This window comes from Dermacentor andersoni, chromosome 8 (genome assembly GCF_023375885.2).
Source record: "Dermacentor andersoni chromosome 8, qqDerAnde1_hic_scaffold, whole genome shotgun sequence".
NCBI lineage: Eukaryota > Metazoa > Arthropoda > Arachnida > Ixodida > Ixodidae > Dermacentor > Dermacentor andersoni.
Window position 1 is genome coordinate 130,271,022 of NC_092821.1, and position 16,042 is coordinate 130,287,063.

The 16,042-nt window shown below is 45.9% G+C and overlaps 1 long non-coding RNA gene across 1 annotated transcript; it reads right to left on the reverse strand.

Annotated features, from left to right (window-relative positions):
* Positions 1-10,103: 10,103 nt before the first annotated feature.
* Positions 10,104-15,647, reverse strand: LOC129383258 (uncharacterized). The gene is made up of 2 exons (XR_008611135.1): positions 15,551-15,647; positions 10,104-10,586 (listed from the first exon to the last, which is right to left on the reverse strand). It is a non-coding gene; the product is annotated as an uncharacterized lncRNA (long non-coding RNA).
* Positions 15,648-16,042: the final 395 nt, after the last annotated feature.

The following is a 16,042-nucleotide window of genomic DNA, read 5'->3' on the forward strand; positions in this document are numbered from 1 at the left end:
TTTCTGGCCAAATTTCGTCTGTGTCGCTCGTTGTTTCCTGATCAACGGAGCGCAATAAAAACACATAGAAGGTAATCGAGCATGCGTCACAAAGTACAAATCAAAATTCTAACAATGTTCGGCTTATTTACACATGCACAGGCTTCACTTTTCTCTTTTCATACTCAATTTGTAACTCGGGATACACTGCATTTTAAGTTTTACAGCGTTCGACCGGCACTGAAGTAAACCAAGGCGACGCTGCCAAGTAGATCCCAGCCAAAATACCCCATAAAGCGCGCCCCTCACAATGTCTCTCACTTTGCTAAGCCATCTGCGTGACCGTTTGACGCTTTCTTACAAAATTTCATCAATGATAATGTTCTAGCGTAGGGACTGGTTGCTTTGTTTGCAGTATTTACAATGTTATGCATTTGTGTGCTCTAGTAAAAAAGCATTGGTAAACCCAAGATTTGTTCAGTTTTGACAAAATCTTATCATTTCCCAGCCGCCTCCATAAATTGAACTAGAACTGCAGCAAAGAATACTCTGCTCTTGTGCGCACGTACATGCTACAGCAGCGTTACGATCGTCTCAACAATCGCCATCTTGGGTGTACACACGCGCTACGTAGAGGGAGTAAAAGTAGCGAATAACAAATTTGCCGATGGTTTTCTGCGCCTGTAAATGACTTTCAACTCAATGTTTTCGCAATATGAAATCAATGAGCAAATACCTGAAAATATAAAGAATTCGCTTAACAGCAAACACTAACGGCTGCCGAAAGCTCGACATTGCAAAAGCAAGAACTTTAGTTCGCGATCGTCCCTTAGCTTAGTTGGTTTTGATACAATCTCGACCGGTTGAGGTGGATTTCCCCCGCAAGAATCAAGAAACGACGACGAAGGCGGGCATCGTAGTGATGAAAAGAGTTGAAAAGAACGTATTCACTTCATTGGTAGGTGTTTTTGACTATCGGAGTCTCGAACGCTTCTGCTTGGCACGGCGGCCAGGACGGCCTTAAATAACCCTTCGTGGTTTTGCGATCGTCTATGTGTTCTTGGAAAACTTGGCTAAATTGTGGAAGTATCAGTGCCTTCGTCGTGTTCTGCGACGAGCATTCCCGTTCTGTAGCATTCTGCTGTCACACGCAGAATGCTACAAATCGACACATACCACACTCAAAACAGACTACACCACTACATGCCTGAGCTCTACGACAAGTATTATTGCACCAATTGCAATACATCCCTTAACGTCTACCATTTACTCTGGCCGTGCTCGCAAGCTCAGATAAACTCCGAACCGGACAAGCGCAAGTTTGAAAAAGCAATCCGGAGCGAAGAACTCGCTCCCCAACTCTGGGCCGTCCAGTAGGTCCACGACGCCGCTAGGAAACTGAACCTCCCGTTTCCGTCATGGGAGACGCCGACTCCATGAGAGCCCAAAGCTCTCTTGGCCTGCAGGACCTTGAATAATGTCAATTTCCTTCCTTCCTTTGGGGAAGATGGCAATTATCTCGTCATGGGAACGCTCGCTTGAACGTTTCTCATACTTGACACGTCGATCATAACAGTTTCCAAGTAAGCGGACGGGCATCTGACCTCCGTGACGTAAATGAGTGGACAATTAAGCGCACGTGCGCAGTCGTTGTCATATCAGTGTCGCCACGCTGTGGTCACGCTGCTGTAACCCACCCCTGTCGTATTACTTCCTCGCCGCGACCTTCAAGAACGAAAATTAAATACCATTTTATAGTTTTTATAGTCAAACAGCCAGCAGCAAGTTGTGTAATTGGGAACATACTGAGCAGCCCACATTGTCTCCTCGGCTAAGCAGCAGTCAGTTCGCACATAGGGGTGCAACCTAGCAATATGTTTGGGTCGCTTGGTATGTATGTGAACGATGTTAGATACATGCCACAAAGCATCTGAATTTCCCAAAAAATGCTAACTGCATTAAAATAGAATGGCTATTCTGCGACCATTTTTAAACATAGTTACTGACGTCACGTATACATATCAGGAGCAGTGCTACTGTGTTCATTTATTTCTGCCGTTCGCGTCAGCTGTACCGTGAAGACGGCCGACCGCATCTGCCACCGCAAATTTCTAACCAATTAGAGCAAATAAAGTTTTTCCTCCTCCTCCTCGCTTATTTCAGAATCATCTTCGTCGATTTCTGCAACAATGTCTATTTTGTCTTGATGTGAAACAACAGCTTAAATTTGTATTCCATTTTCGTGGTTCAAGAAATGTATTTTCCGAATCAGTATTGAAACACGCGGCAGATTGTGGCACAGCACATCGCGCTCGGCCTTTTCTTTTCCAGAACCGGTAAATATGAGGAAACTCGTTGAAATACAGGGCAGCGATCATAGAAATGCGCATTGACTCTTGCTGAAACTGAAAGTTAATCTGGCACGTCATTATCGTCGTGCAGATGAAGCCCAATATATGAAAGTTTTTCTGTGAAAGAGAGAGCTCTTTAAATAAAAGCAGAGATGTTTGCAGGCGTGTAATTGTTCGGCTACGCACACTAATCTGCAAGCGAAGAACAAAGTTCAGGAAGATGCCCAAGAAGAAAGATGGAAGAAATTAAAACAAAATATCACTTGATATCTTTACTTCGATTTTGAGTCCTCCTTTTCCTAATGCGGGAGTCGTCTTGACTGTCCTGCTGGCTTTTTACATGATATATGACTCGAAATAGCCACTACAGCTTTTACAAGGCGCTTATTGTTTGAAGTTAACCAAATAAGGAGTATATGACGTTGCATTGATATAAAGTGCCAGAAGCCGTAGTGTCCAAGCCCGTGTTTATAAAAACTGAGGCATTGGCATTTTCAAAGCAGTGAGTCCTTAATGGGCGGAATAAACTTTTGCCTTCCTCCTCCGGACACTGCGAATTTATGTACTGTATTGACCGGGAACTTCAATCTAATCTTCCAAGACGACTACCCCGTAAATTAGACACTGTACCATCTGCTGTGATTTAACATGGCGTGCAAAAACCATTTTTCCTAGCACCTTGGTCACTACAAGCCCCCTGTTACAACTTTGTCTCTGAGAAATTGATCAAACATATTTATTCGGTGAAAATTTGAAGCAGCACAGCTCATCAAAGTAAATTATGCAAAGCGCCATGAAAAATAAACCAAATAGTACTTAGGGCCAACGACACTGCGCATTGCCAGTGCACCACTTTCAATTCAGCGTAACGACTATTAATAAAAACCGACCCTTCCATTTTATTAAAAAGCTATCGCTCATTGACCGTTGACGTGCCGAAGAATTTCATTTGTTTTTTGTTTCAGTACTTTTGGCAATTTGAGCTTCAGTGTATCGTGTACGACACTAGAGCCAGTACTTTGTTCTCCAGCGACGAAAAACTGGCCCTTCTTGGGATGACGGAGTAGGGTGCTGGAGAACACCTCTAATGCAACATAACCTGTCGCACCAGCGTAGAGTCGTTGTTGGCAAGCGGATATATATAAAGGTCCTACACTTGTCCCAGGTATAAGCAGTTGCCGTCACCATGGTCGCCATGTTTCTACCACGTTTTCATGCAGATTTTTTTATTCTGCATATCCAAATGCGTTCGTGCCTTTCTATGAGCGCTTGTAAAGTACAATGCTGACGATATTTAGTTGCTTGCTTCGAACGAGAATAAGGGCAACTGAGGAGCCAATTTCCGTTAGTTACAACCATATGCAGCCGACAAACAAACAAAGCCAAGGAATCCACAGAAGTTATTCGTAGTTTTAATTGAAGTGTGGAAGTGATAAAGCGAAGGGAAATGAAAAACTGGAAAGAAACAACTTGCTACCATTGATAGCCCAACCCACAACATACGCATCACGGGTACTTTGCACTACCGAAGTACTACATTTTTGGGCATTCGCGTGCATTTTTTTATGGGGTTTTACGTGCCAAAACCACTTTCTGATTATGAGGCACGCCGTAGTGGAGGACTCCGGGAATTTCGACCACCTGAGGTTCTTTAACGTGCACCTAAATCTAAGTACACGGGTGTTTTCGCATTTCGCCCCCATCGAAATGCGGCCGCCGTGGCCGGGATTCGATCCCGCGACCTCGTGCTCAGCAGCCCAACACCATAGCCACTGAGCAACCACGGCGGGTATATTCGCGTGCATGTACAGTACTTAACCCAGAGCCTGCACAACTCATGGCCACCGCGGCGGATGTAAAACATCTTTTCGACCGATGGCGTCGTGTTGAGCGCGAAAGGGCCAATTTCGTTTGCTACAACCATATGAATCCAACATATAATTAAGCAAAGGAAAAGTCTGGGGACTTCGTTGGAATGAATGGATGGATGCAAAACTTTAATGAAGGTCCTGAGGTACGCGACTCAGCGCGCTGCGGGCCGCTCCCACGTTGGGACAGTCAGGCCATGCCCGACCGCCGCATCGTGGGCCCTCTGGACAGCCCATAGTTGTGCCCCGGCATCGGGGCTCTTGATAGAGGAGAGCCACTTGTCCTCATTGATTTGGTCTGTGCCTCGTAACGAGGAGCAACGCCAGAGCATATGGTCTAGGCTAGCGATGTCATTGCAGTCCCTGCAAGAACTAGTGGCATAGGTGCCGGGATAAAGCTTGTGGAATAAAGCCGGGCTGGGACACGAGCCTGTTTGCAATAATCTTAGGGGCAATGCCTGCGCTCTATTTGACTTCTTGTGTGGAAGGGGAAAGTCTCTCCTGCCGAGATAAAAGTGCTGCGCAATTTCATTGTATGTGGTCGGTTGATCTTGTTGGAATCTCAGTGCTGACTCCCGTTATTGCAATCGCACCGCTAGCACGAGATGTTGCAAATGGGTCGCAAGCCCCAAGGGTAGCGTTGGCCTGGCGGCCTGGGGCACAACTGGAAGCATCCGAAGATCCCGGCGAAGCATGAGTCGACTGGTAACAGAACAACTTGTTTATTCTAACATCGCAAAAGAGCGGCCGGTCAGGTCGACCGAAGTGGAGAGACGGGAGTGCACGTTACTCAACAGAAGAAATCGGAGCCTCTCTCTTGGCGTCCGGGGGCAGCTGCTCTTATACTCTCGGAGTCGAGGGCAAGAGGAAGGCCTCGTGACGAGACCACGTGACGGCGGGGCACGGACAGGCTGAGAGACACGTTGAGACGAGTGTAGTGCCGCATCCGCCAAGCCGGCGCCGGTCGGACCTCCTCGCTTCACACTTGGGGAGCTCCTCTCCCCGGCTGCCGCGCTTTGACAAGCGTGGGCACACACACACACACGCACACACGAAGACACGTGGCACTGAAACACGCCTGGACGCGCTTGGCGGGGAGGCTTTGCGGCAGATCCGAACGGGCCAAGATGTCCGCCGCTTTCAACGAAGCCCCGGCGTCCGTTGCATCCGCGCCGGCTATACCGCGCGTCGTAGGCGAAACGTAACAATCTCTATTCTCCACCACTGCGGGCCGGCGTTGGAGTTCTCCATGGTCACGGAAAGCGAGACCTCGCGCCTTGGAGTGGGCCAGCTCGTTGAGGTTTGTGGGGCCTCCCATGATAGATCCCATGTGAGCGGGGAACCACTTGAGAGTGTGGGTGGCGATGCTTTTGCCGTCGAGGATGCGACAGGCTTCCTTACAGACAGCGCCAACGCTGAAGGCGTGGAAGTCGCTGAAGCTATTGGCATGTTTGTCGTCCAGGAGGGCCAAGGCAATGGCCACTTGCTCGGCCACACGTGACGACGTGCTTCGTACCGAAGTGGCTTTAACGGTCTAACCCCTGTGGTTGATCGACACTACCGTGAAATTGTTGCTGCTGCCATACTGGGCCGCGTCAACGAAATAGCTGCCGCCAGGGAGTTCTGTCGCACGGCGTAGGAGCGCCACCGCCCTGGCCTTCCTTCTTTCTACGTTACGCTGCGGATGCATATTGCGCGTGGCGGGCGATATGATGATGTTATCTTTCTGCTCTTTCGGAAGGCCCAGGTAGGCGTCTTCGACAGTGACCGGTGGGACGCCCATCTCTGTTAGGAGTCGTCTGCCTGCCCTGGAGCCGGACAGCCTGAGAATCTGTGCCCTTTCTTGTGCTTCTGCAATTTCTTCCAGGGTATTATGAATACCCAACTGTAGGAGTCGGTCGGTGCGTGTGTAGTTTGGTAGTCCGAGCGCGTTCTTGATCCCCCTCCTTATCATGGCATTTAGCTTGTCTCGTTTGGCCCTCTTCCAGACGTGCATGGGCGCTACGTACGTGAAATGGCATAACAAGAAAGCGTGGACTAGCCTTACCAGATTCTCTGCGCTCAGGCCTCTCCTTCTGTTAGCTACCCGCCTTATTATATCCGTCTTTGCTAGTTTGTGAATGGTGATGCTATTTGTGCCCGCCCTTTCGAGTGTCATTCCCAAGATCCGTTGGAAGGTATTTTCTTTTTTTTTGTAGAATCCATAAGCTAAACGGAAACGAAAGTGGATGAAAACCGAACTGCCGCCGGCGGTAGTGGTACCCACCGCCCCCGAATTACGCGTACATTCAACTACGAATTGTGCTACGGTAATGGCTGTTCCCACGTACACATTCTTGGGTGCACTTGCGCATATGCCCAGGCTCGTTTCCTCTTAGGGTGAACACGCGAGCGTGGGGCTCAATTCTCTCAACGGGGCGCCACTAAAGTCACCGTGCTCGAATATCGAAGAAAGTTTGCGCAAGTTTAGTCCCACTTGGAGGCCTGGCGTCGTGCGATCTGCTGCACTGTTCGGGCACGTCAGGGATTGCGTTCCGGTGAAGGGAACTTCCCTCGCAAGAGCAAACGGTAGTGCCTGCTCAAGCCAGCCACCGTATGCAGGCGGCGGGTCAATTCCCCACCCTAAGTTCAATGAACTGCATCGACACCAGCAAACTGTTGTTCTTTGACTGTAAGTGAGTTGGCTTCTCAGGTAATAATTTCTCGTGATAGCAACAGAAAGCAAAGAGTTGTTACCCGACATAAAATTCACTGGCCTCGATGCAGTTCATTGGTAAGTCCCAATAAAGTGCATGTACACGGTTTCGCCATTTTTCCTGCTTATATGACGAAACTGCCTGCCTTTTCCATGCGATATAGAAACGCTAAACTAGCTTCTCCGCGGCGGCAATACTCTGCCGAAAGGAAAGTTTTATTGTCGGCAACTTGTGGCTCTCCTCGAAAGGCCAATTTTGTGCGAGGTCATGCAGTTGCCAGGACGTGGCGCCTTCTGCTTAGCAGTTTTTGTCTTGCGTGTTACGTCACACCAACACGTTGAACCTGAGTATAGTTAGAACATCATCTGAGGAGTTTAAGCGCAAGGCTACACTTTGCTATTGTTGTGGATGCTTCGCTTTCCTGAGAAACGTCCTTATCTTTATGTACCTTGTTCTTTTCCCGCGGTTCAGTGGAACTTTGCGCATCTTACAACATATATAGACAAGACCTATCTAGTGCTCGTGGTAGTTTTCGTGCCCTCCAGTGCAGGTTTGCGAAATAAAATGTTCGAATCATTGCATAGTCATTGTAGTTGATCAGTTGATCTTTTTGTTTTCGTGAAGCCTCATGACCAACGTTTTGGATGATAGACGTGAAAAGAGACTCGTGCAGCCCTCTTTACTGAATGGAGATTTTCTTTCTGAGCTGTCTTGTCCTTGCATAGTCTGGCGTTTCTTTTTTTAATGATCTCAAAAGCAAAGTTTGCATAAATACTTTCACGCCGGGAAGATGAGGGCAAGTCCTACTTCTCCAGTGGCACTCAAAAGAACCAACGTGGGGGACAGTGATCTGTGATCAGAAACGTCTTATCGTAGCTGCAGTTTGATTTTTGTTCATTTTCGTGCCTACGAAATTCTGTGTTGTGGTTTTGTTTATTAGAGGCAGATTGTAATTGTTTATTTGTATGTCGCGCGCACTTAGGCTTAATACTGTTTTTGTAAGTTTCGGAATTTTATTATAGAACATGAAGAGCATCAGGAAGCGCCCTGTTTAGGCGCTCTCCACAAGTGGTCACTGCTCTTTTTTCCTCTTTATTTCGGGAAAGCCAACACAATGCCCATTGTAATAACACGGCATTTTCAATCTGCTGCTGTGTCATTCGGACGCCGTGCTAGGGAGTCCTAGCCGAGCGTTTGCAAAGATGATCAAGTTTCTTCGCAAGAATGCAAGCCAAAGCATCTGTCGACGTGCACTCTGCTGAAGCATAAGAACTACGAAAATAATGCACCGGCAAAAGTGCCAACGAGGGAAAACAGATGCAGCAGACTAATGTCACAGGCTTGCTTACGTGTCGGAACCGAAGAGCGGTTTATGGTCCCGTCGTGTAGGCATCACTGTGGCTAACGAAGGCGGTACAACTGAGTTTAAATTGGCCTTTTCACCTTTCTCCTGTGTATTTCAATTGAACTTTCCACAATTTCACTTTGGGCATTGTAATTGAGAAACCAAGGCGAACAGAGCAACCACAAAGCACAGAGGATACGAGCATCGAGACACAAAGCATGCGACATGTTCTTCTTTCTTTTTTAACAAGGAAACAAGTTCGGGTCTATGCACTTAAATGAAAAGCTGTTTAAGAATCTTGACGAGGATATTCGAGCATGAACAAGCAATTTTACAGGCCAATTAGCTAAAGTACAATGCACGTAACCTGATTATCCAAGTGCCCCTCCCTTAATTCCTACTTTGGACGTTCCTCCTTTCTACAGTCCAACCACTGCACCCTTCATGCCTGGTAATTAACTTTGACAAGGAATGTTCTACAGTTAAAACTCGATCTAATGAAATTCGATTACAATGTTCCCGATCTAATGGATAAATATCTATTCCCCGGCAGGTACTCATAGGGCTCAATGTTCTCATCAACCCGAATTAACGAAACAAACTTGGCCGAACTCGATTTAACGAAGTTTTTCCTGAAACAAATGAGTAAAAGAAGCGTTAATTTCCTTCTCATTTTGACACAGATGGGTTCTTATTCTAGCGTACGCTCTAAAGCTATCGCGTTAAAACATCTAGGCGCCATGGTCGCATCTCTAGCTTTGTTTTCACGAGGCTGCACGCCGCGCCCATGCACGAAACAGCCGACTCAACACCGCCTCGGTAGGGGCGGCGGGTGTTGCTTTCATTATTTCATGGTTCATGCGACAAATGGCTGAGTCAGCGGCGAATTAAATGCCGCGGTAGCACTTGCGTGTCGCTACACTAGAATTTTAGACTCACGAAATAATTCCTTTCTCAATTTTACGAACTTCCCGATTTAACAAAATAATTCGAGCATTGTCATCATTTCGTTAAATCGAGTTTCAACTTTATTTAACGCGCCTCTCTCTCTCACCAGATAGTTTCATCATTGCAAAATCGAATGAGTAGAGGTATTGAGATAAAATTCAATGGAGCCGATGGAAACCTATCGTGTGAAGCTGGCATGCGGCGGCGTGCCGTATTTCAGTTCCCAACACAACTTGGGTTACAGTCCCAAATTTTCGCATTGAACCGTGATGATAAATGACTATAAAATAAACGATACCTCGCGTATGCCCCAAAGGAAAAGACAACATCATCCTTGGGTCGTTTCGCTAACCAGTAATCCATAATTTCTCTTTCTCAGGTCGTGTTTAACGGCATGAAGTTGGAGATCACCTCAAAAAGACCGTGTAATTACATTGTCGGTGGTGAATCGTCAAACAAAACTGCCGAACGTCTCTTCTGTCTTTCAGGTAAGTTTCCTATACCTCTTTCGCAAGTATCTCAGGAGTGACGGTGCAGTAAACCCAAATGCTCAAATATCCTTGCTTTTAATTACATTGCAACGTATAATATAAGAAGCACCGGTGTCTATATGTGGCATATACATTCTGTACTTTACAACATTCGGCACTTCTTCAGGGCACGCGTTCTGTTTTATTACCATAGCAATTACGTGGGCACTCCAGGCAAATTTTTGTCCTCACCATCACCGTGATGTTCGGTGTATAGTTAAGTTCGTGTACGTTATACGATTGTGTATGTGGCATGTGCGAAATGTATATTATTCCAACGAAAATGTTGCTCAGACCAAATCTCATGTTCATGACTAAATTATGTCTCAAAACTTTTAAAAGATGGCGAGCAAACAAAAGTAATGAAACGCTTCAATCACAGCGCATACCTTTTATATATTTATCTTTATTTCTTTCGAAATATTAAGAGAGAGAGAGGGGGGGAGAGAATGAAATATTAAAAACTCCGTGACAGTATTAGTGCTAACAATCTGAGTGCGATCTGAGTTCACTAGCGCCGCTTTTTTGCATGCAGTGCAATGGTGCACGTGAGATGTCGTTACAAGACTTGAACAGCATGGTAAGGCTTTTAAGGGAGCTAGAAATTGTGGCATACTGGCGTATAGATAGAGCATAGAGACAGTTCAAGTGCCAGGTTAAGCCTGGCCGTTGCTGTCAGTGCTTGGTCCTTCGGGTAGTCTCCAACATTCTTAAAGCGAAGCTTTCTTCGTACTTCCCCGGGTTTCGGCTTTTGTCGTGGTTTTCTCGTTGTTTATACTTTAAGTCACATTTAGAAACTTTGGTCAGTGGGCAGGAGCTGGCTGCTTGTTATCTTGCCGAGTAGACAACTTGGGTTGCTGAGCGTCTGCCTGAAAAGAGATATTTGGCACTAGGTATGTGGCACAGGGGTTGTACCCATAACTCAATCCCCTAGAATGAATCTACCGCCGCGGCACAACGGGTGTGAAGCCCTAATTGTACGCTGATATGTGTCGCACATCTCCATGCACATATCTCTTCAATATATTCTTACCTAAAGAAGCATCACGCATTGCATTCGTCCCGCCTGACGCATGTAGCCAAAAGCGAGACCCTGCTCGGTTACTCCGCTACTGCTGTGATATGCTGCTGCTGCTACATTGGACGGGTGAATTCGACAGCGAAACTTTGTTTTTGCCTACCTTCCATGGTTTGGCGTGGCTGTTGGGTCGATCAGTACAGCAACTGATAAATTTCTGAATATATATATATATATATATATATATATATATATATATATATATATACGAAGACGATTTTCTTCAAGAGGAAGCGGAATTTATACTTGGAAAACTTGCGACCCGTTAGACGCAATGCCTCGGGACTTAAGTGTACCAACAACAGGTTCTCATGCTTTCGCCATGCCCTCCTTTCCCTCCTCCACTTTCCTCCTCACGTATTTCATCCCCCGCTGCGCTCTGCGTTCGCTCCTTCATCCTTCGCTGTGCTCGTTCGCTCGATTACGCCGAGGGACGCCAACGCTCGACGCAGGAACGGGCGCCTAAGAGCGGCGCTCAGAAATTGCGCGATGTTTCATTATGAGGACACGATCGTGCTTATGCCGGTCGTTATCATGGCCCCCAAGAACGAACTACAGCACATTTGTACCAAGCTCGTTTGAGAGCGCCACCATTGCACCAAATCACATTGTACTTTAAGCACGAGCGTGTTTTATGCCGGCTCCATTGATAATCTGTTCCACGTACGTACGTCACGCAGTCATCATGACGCCAATCTGCGAGTTGGCGGTTGCCGTTTTGAGCCTGTCTAATGTTTAGGAAAGAGGGCATAGAAAGGTTAGAAATGTTTGTTCTATTAAAGGAATTGTGTTCCTAATGAAGTGTGTGTGTTGTCATTAGAATATTTAGGTTTGTTCTATGAATGAGTAATTCCGTAGCAAACACACCTATAAGGGTAGTAAAAGAAATATTGCCATGGTTTAACGCGGTTAAACCAAGTTTGTCGAGCGATAGCACCTTTGCTTCCTTTGTGAAAGGACACAGAAGCTGCTCGGCGCCTTCAAAAACTGCCGCATATACAATTGCACCACAAGACATCACACACACGCTGCTCGGCCCGGCTGCAGCAGCCAGCGAAATGACCTTCATGCTGCGTCTCGCTTCAGCGCTTACTAAGCGTCGAAAGCACAGTGCATACGAAGCTACCAGCACTCGTAGCACTTTGTACGCATCGCAGATCGCTTTCGAGACATGGGCGCCCACGCTGCGTACGCAGCAGCCGCCGGTAGTGGCAGGCTAAGTCCCAGGTTGACCTGGGCTGAGCATGAAGGTCAGATTCAAGGAACCAGGCGTTTTCTGGGTTGGCACCTGGAGTAGTAGAGCTATCGCTCTAAAAGTAGAGCTCGAAAGTGAATGACGGTCACATTGTGCTGGTGTGTGCCTACCTGACTGTTAGAAAAGTAGGCGTGCAATTGGAAGGAATGTTTGCTTTATAAAAGAAATTGTGCTATTGATGACGTGTGCTTGCGGCAATGAGAATATCATAGAATATGTCAGTCACTGCTTCCGTGGAAAAAAATGTCTGACAACCTCGACACAAACAAGGGTGGCAAATATGATACTGTGTTCCTGGCGCGTTTCTGCCGTGTGTTCGAAACCCCCCCATGCACGTTTTTCCCGATCAGGTTAACTACCACCAACCTACCTTCCCCCACCGCACTCCTCCCTCGCCTACCCAGACGTCAGATCGGCGTCTCTGTGCTCATAGACAGCTACAATCACTTCAGTATTTATTCAGATAACTAAAAATATTACAATTGCTAAATTGCTGCAATTGCTACAATTGCTATCAAAGACGCAAGGGTTGAAGCCATTCAAGTTGCTAATTCACATAGTATCGCAAGCGTACACCGCTTCGCAAGGTTCAAAATCAAACCGATATGTCTCGAATTTGCGTGTCTGTGATTGCTACCAGTAATATTTTTAGCAGTCCCATTTACACCGCTGTTAATTAGTGCGCAAATAAAGATCACATCTCAATACGACCCAGGTCTAGTTGCTGAAATGGCATGAAGACATCAAGATTTACTTGCGGGAAAGTGATGTTGCTTTTAGTCACTACCGTGTGGCACTGCCAGATCACCGAAAAATAACGTACAGACTTGTACCAAATGCTGCAAGCAAAGGCTCCACAAAGCTTTAGCATGTTTCTAGGGAATTGTTTGGGAAAGAAATTGGGACGCGAAAAGCATTTATTGTTCTCACGTACTCATACTCTCGTGTAAACAACTCTGGCCTTAAAGTGTATAGCTGTACATATGGCATTCCTGCGGAACGCCGGTAATTAAAATTATTTATGAGAAAGTACTTGTTATAACTTCTTGCGAGAGAACCGGCAATTCCCGTAGCGCGGGCTTTGACAGGCCGGAACTTGATTACCGTAATGTGCTATATGGGATAACCTGTAACGACAAAAAAGGGATACCGCCCTCCTCCCTCGCCTGCCAGACTGTTTCTTTGAAAGGAAATGTTTTATGACAATGGCGTCATTTGACTGAAAAATTATTATAAGTGAAATATAACTCGGTTCTAGCATGGTCCTTAAACCACGTTTTCTAGCTTTTGTCCTTTGTACGCGTTTGTTACTGTTGAAGAATACTGGGCGGAAGCTTGCAAAGCTGCCGCGGTATTGGCAGCTTTAACAGTTACGCTGCTACGTAGTACGAAAAAAAAAACAATATAGAGCTTTGGTGTTTCAGTAGCATTGTAGTGCGGAGACTACGCTCTTTCTTAAAACACAAGTTAAAACATTTGACAAGTGCAGATATAGGAACAAGGAAACTTATTATCCTCGGAATACAATTATTCCCTGCTACCTCATGTACTTGCGATGCGTTAAGGGACAGTATACAGTACACCTAAGACATGAATGCTGAGTCGAAGCTGCAATTATCGCTTGCTTCGCACGGATTTGATATGCAAAACTTTGACCGCTAAAGCGTCATTCTGCTCTTTCCGGTAGGTAACGCGATGAAAGGAGAGATGGCAATGCAAAATCTTGCGAAGCAAACAGTTCTTTCGAAAGTGTAATGTGAAAAACCAGGCAGAATTGTGTCTGTCAGCCCTTTCTTTTGCGCTTACTACGCTTTTTAGTTTACGTTGTTGTTCTTTGTATGCTCATGCGCATATGAACTTTGGGGGAACAAAGCATCACAACGTTTGTGCGCTTCAACAACAGTGAATGCAGAAGCGCTTCATATCCTAAGCTCTGAAGCTCACGAGGTAATGAAGCTAAAGAACGCATCCTATGCAAACAAGAAAATTGTTAGTACTGGCAAAACAGTATTGTAGAAGTCTCGCGTCATATAAATGGTTCAGGAGTAAAATTATTCAATGGATATATGAACACCGAAAGTAGGAGGGTAACTCAGAGCAATTTCACTATAATGTCCACTTAAACTGCTGTGAACTCTCCAAGAGTGTGCTACACTTGCACAACTTTGTGAAATCCCTCTTCTAAAGGACGTAATTGAAGCCATTTCAAACGCAGACCTTTCCAGATAACACAGATATTTCCCTAATATAACTCGCAAGCCCCTTTTTCGAAAATTTTGCAGAAAATGTGGTCCTTGAAGTAACACCGGTATATACGTACAACACACCTATTTTTACTCGCTCGGCATAGAGGAATGATGCATGTCTGTTGGTTAATCGGATATCCTGAACGTAGGCCCCATTCAGGACGTTAAATTTCCGTAAACCAAATTTTTTGAGCCGCAGCTTATAAGAAGTAAACATTCTTCAACCAATGCTCCTCTTAGGCGCAATAAACAGACATTTATTGCAATTTATTATTCTAGTCTATTCTATTTACTAGTCCTCCAACGCAAGGCGTCAGCCCCTTCAGCCAGTGACATCGATGGGTAATCGCCGTGGGCCCCTGAAGAACTATTACGCGACATTGTAGGTACGTCGCTTGCATTGCCTCTGGGGCACGGCGTGCCTGTGATGAACACCCGATCGACCGATAAGAACAAGCCTGAACCAGCCTGAACACAAGCACACAAAAAGTGAAATGGCGACCGGAAGTCCGAAGCACTATACGACTTGTCGCGCGGGAAACTGATGACGACGATAACCAATGAGTGCTTTTTTGTAACGGCTGTAACTCGGGCCAACAATGTAAGAGCAAGGAAGTGTGACTTTGTTCAGTTTTATACTAAGGCTTTAACATTTTCTTTAATAAAAAGCTAAACAATAGCAGCAAATTATAGCCTTAACTCCAATCACAGACGAACTCAGATCTCGAAGGCCATGCTGGCAGCCTTCATTGCCGCTACGCTACTGCTGCCGCCACACTGCTTGGACGACGAGGCCCAGGAGCTAACATCTGTACCAAGGGTCGCTCCACTGCTAATACAAGATTCGATATCTTTCAGAATGCCCCTAACATCTGTACCAACGGTCGCTCCACTGCTAATACAAGATTCGATATCTTTCAGAATGCCACCTCGCGTGGTTTCTTGTACTCGAAAAAAAATCGCATATCGGTCTCGCGAGCAGGCATTGTTTATACATGAATAAATCGCATCGTTTTATAGGAGGCACCGGCAGATATTTTTTAACAAAAAAAAGTAAAGCGACTGATACATCGAAAAGAGGGTATTTCTTTTTCTCTCTTTTTTGTCCCTTACGGTTGCATTCACAGGTAAGTGCACCGAGGTGTAGAAGAAAAATAACGCCGTATACACCCTTCCTGTTCAGGGTGGCCGACCTTCTAGCCTATATAATAAGTGTTGAAAATTTGAACCAGACATTAAACGAAAAATACGTACCCATGCGTTCAGCTGTCAGGTTTATAGATGAGCGTTGTCGGTTTTGTTGTTCCATCTGCGGTCCTATACACAAAAATTATTACCGGAGTCGGGTAAGATAAACCTCCTTGCCGTGGGACTTGTTGTGGTGGCCTGCTTGGAGAGCACTCGGGTAAGTTAAATAGTAAATAAAAAATCAAATATACATACCCTTTTGGTGATCTCCACGTTTTATGGATGCACCTCTTGATTTATGTTGTGCTTGTATTCCGCGATCAAAAATAATAAGTGTCGGAGCAGGATGAGGAGTATACTGTGGTATTTCTTGTGTCCTCGAAGCTTGACGCTTCTTACGATTTAAATTTGGACAGCACCCAGGAAGTGGAGAAGCGAGGGCAAATGGTGGACCTTGATGTTCTATCGTCAGAACAATAACGGTCACAACGGCTAATGCAACCTGAAAGCTAGAACGGGAAAACTTCCGCATTTTGAAAAATCCTGCATTGCTAAAAT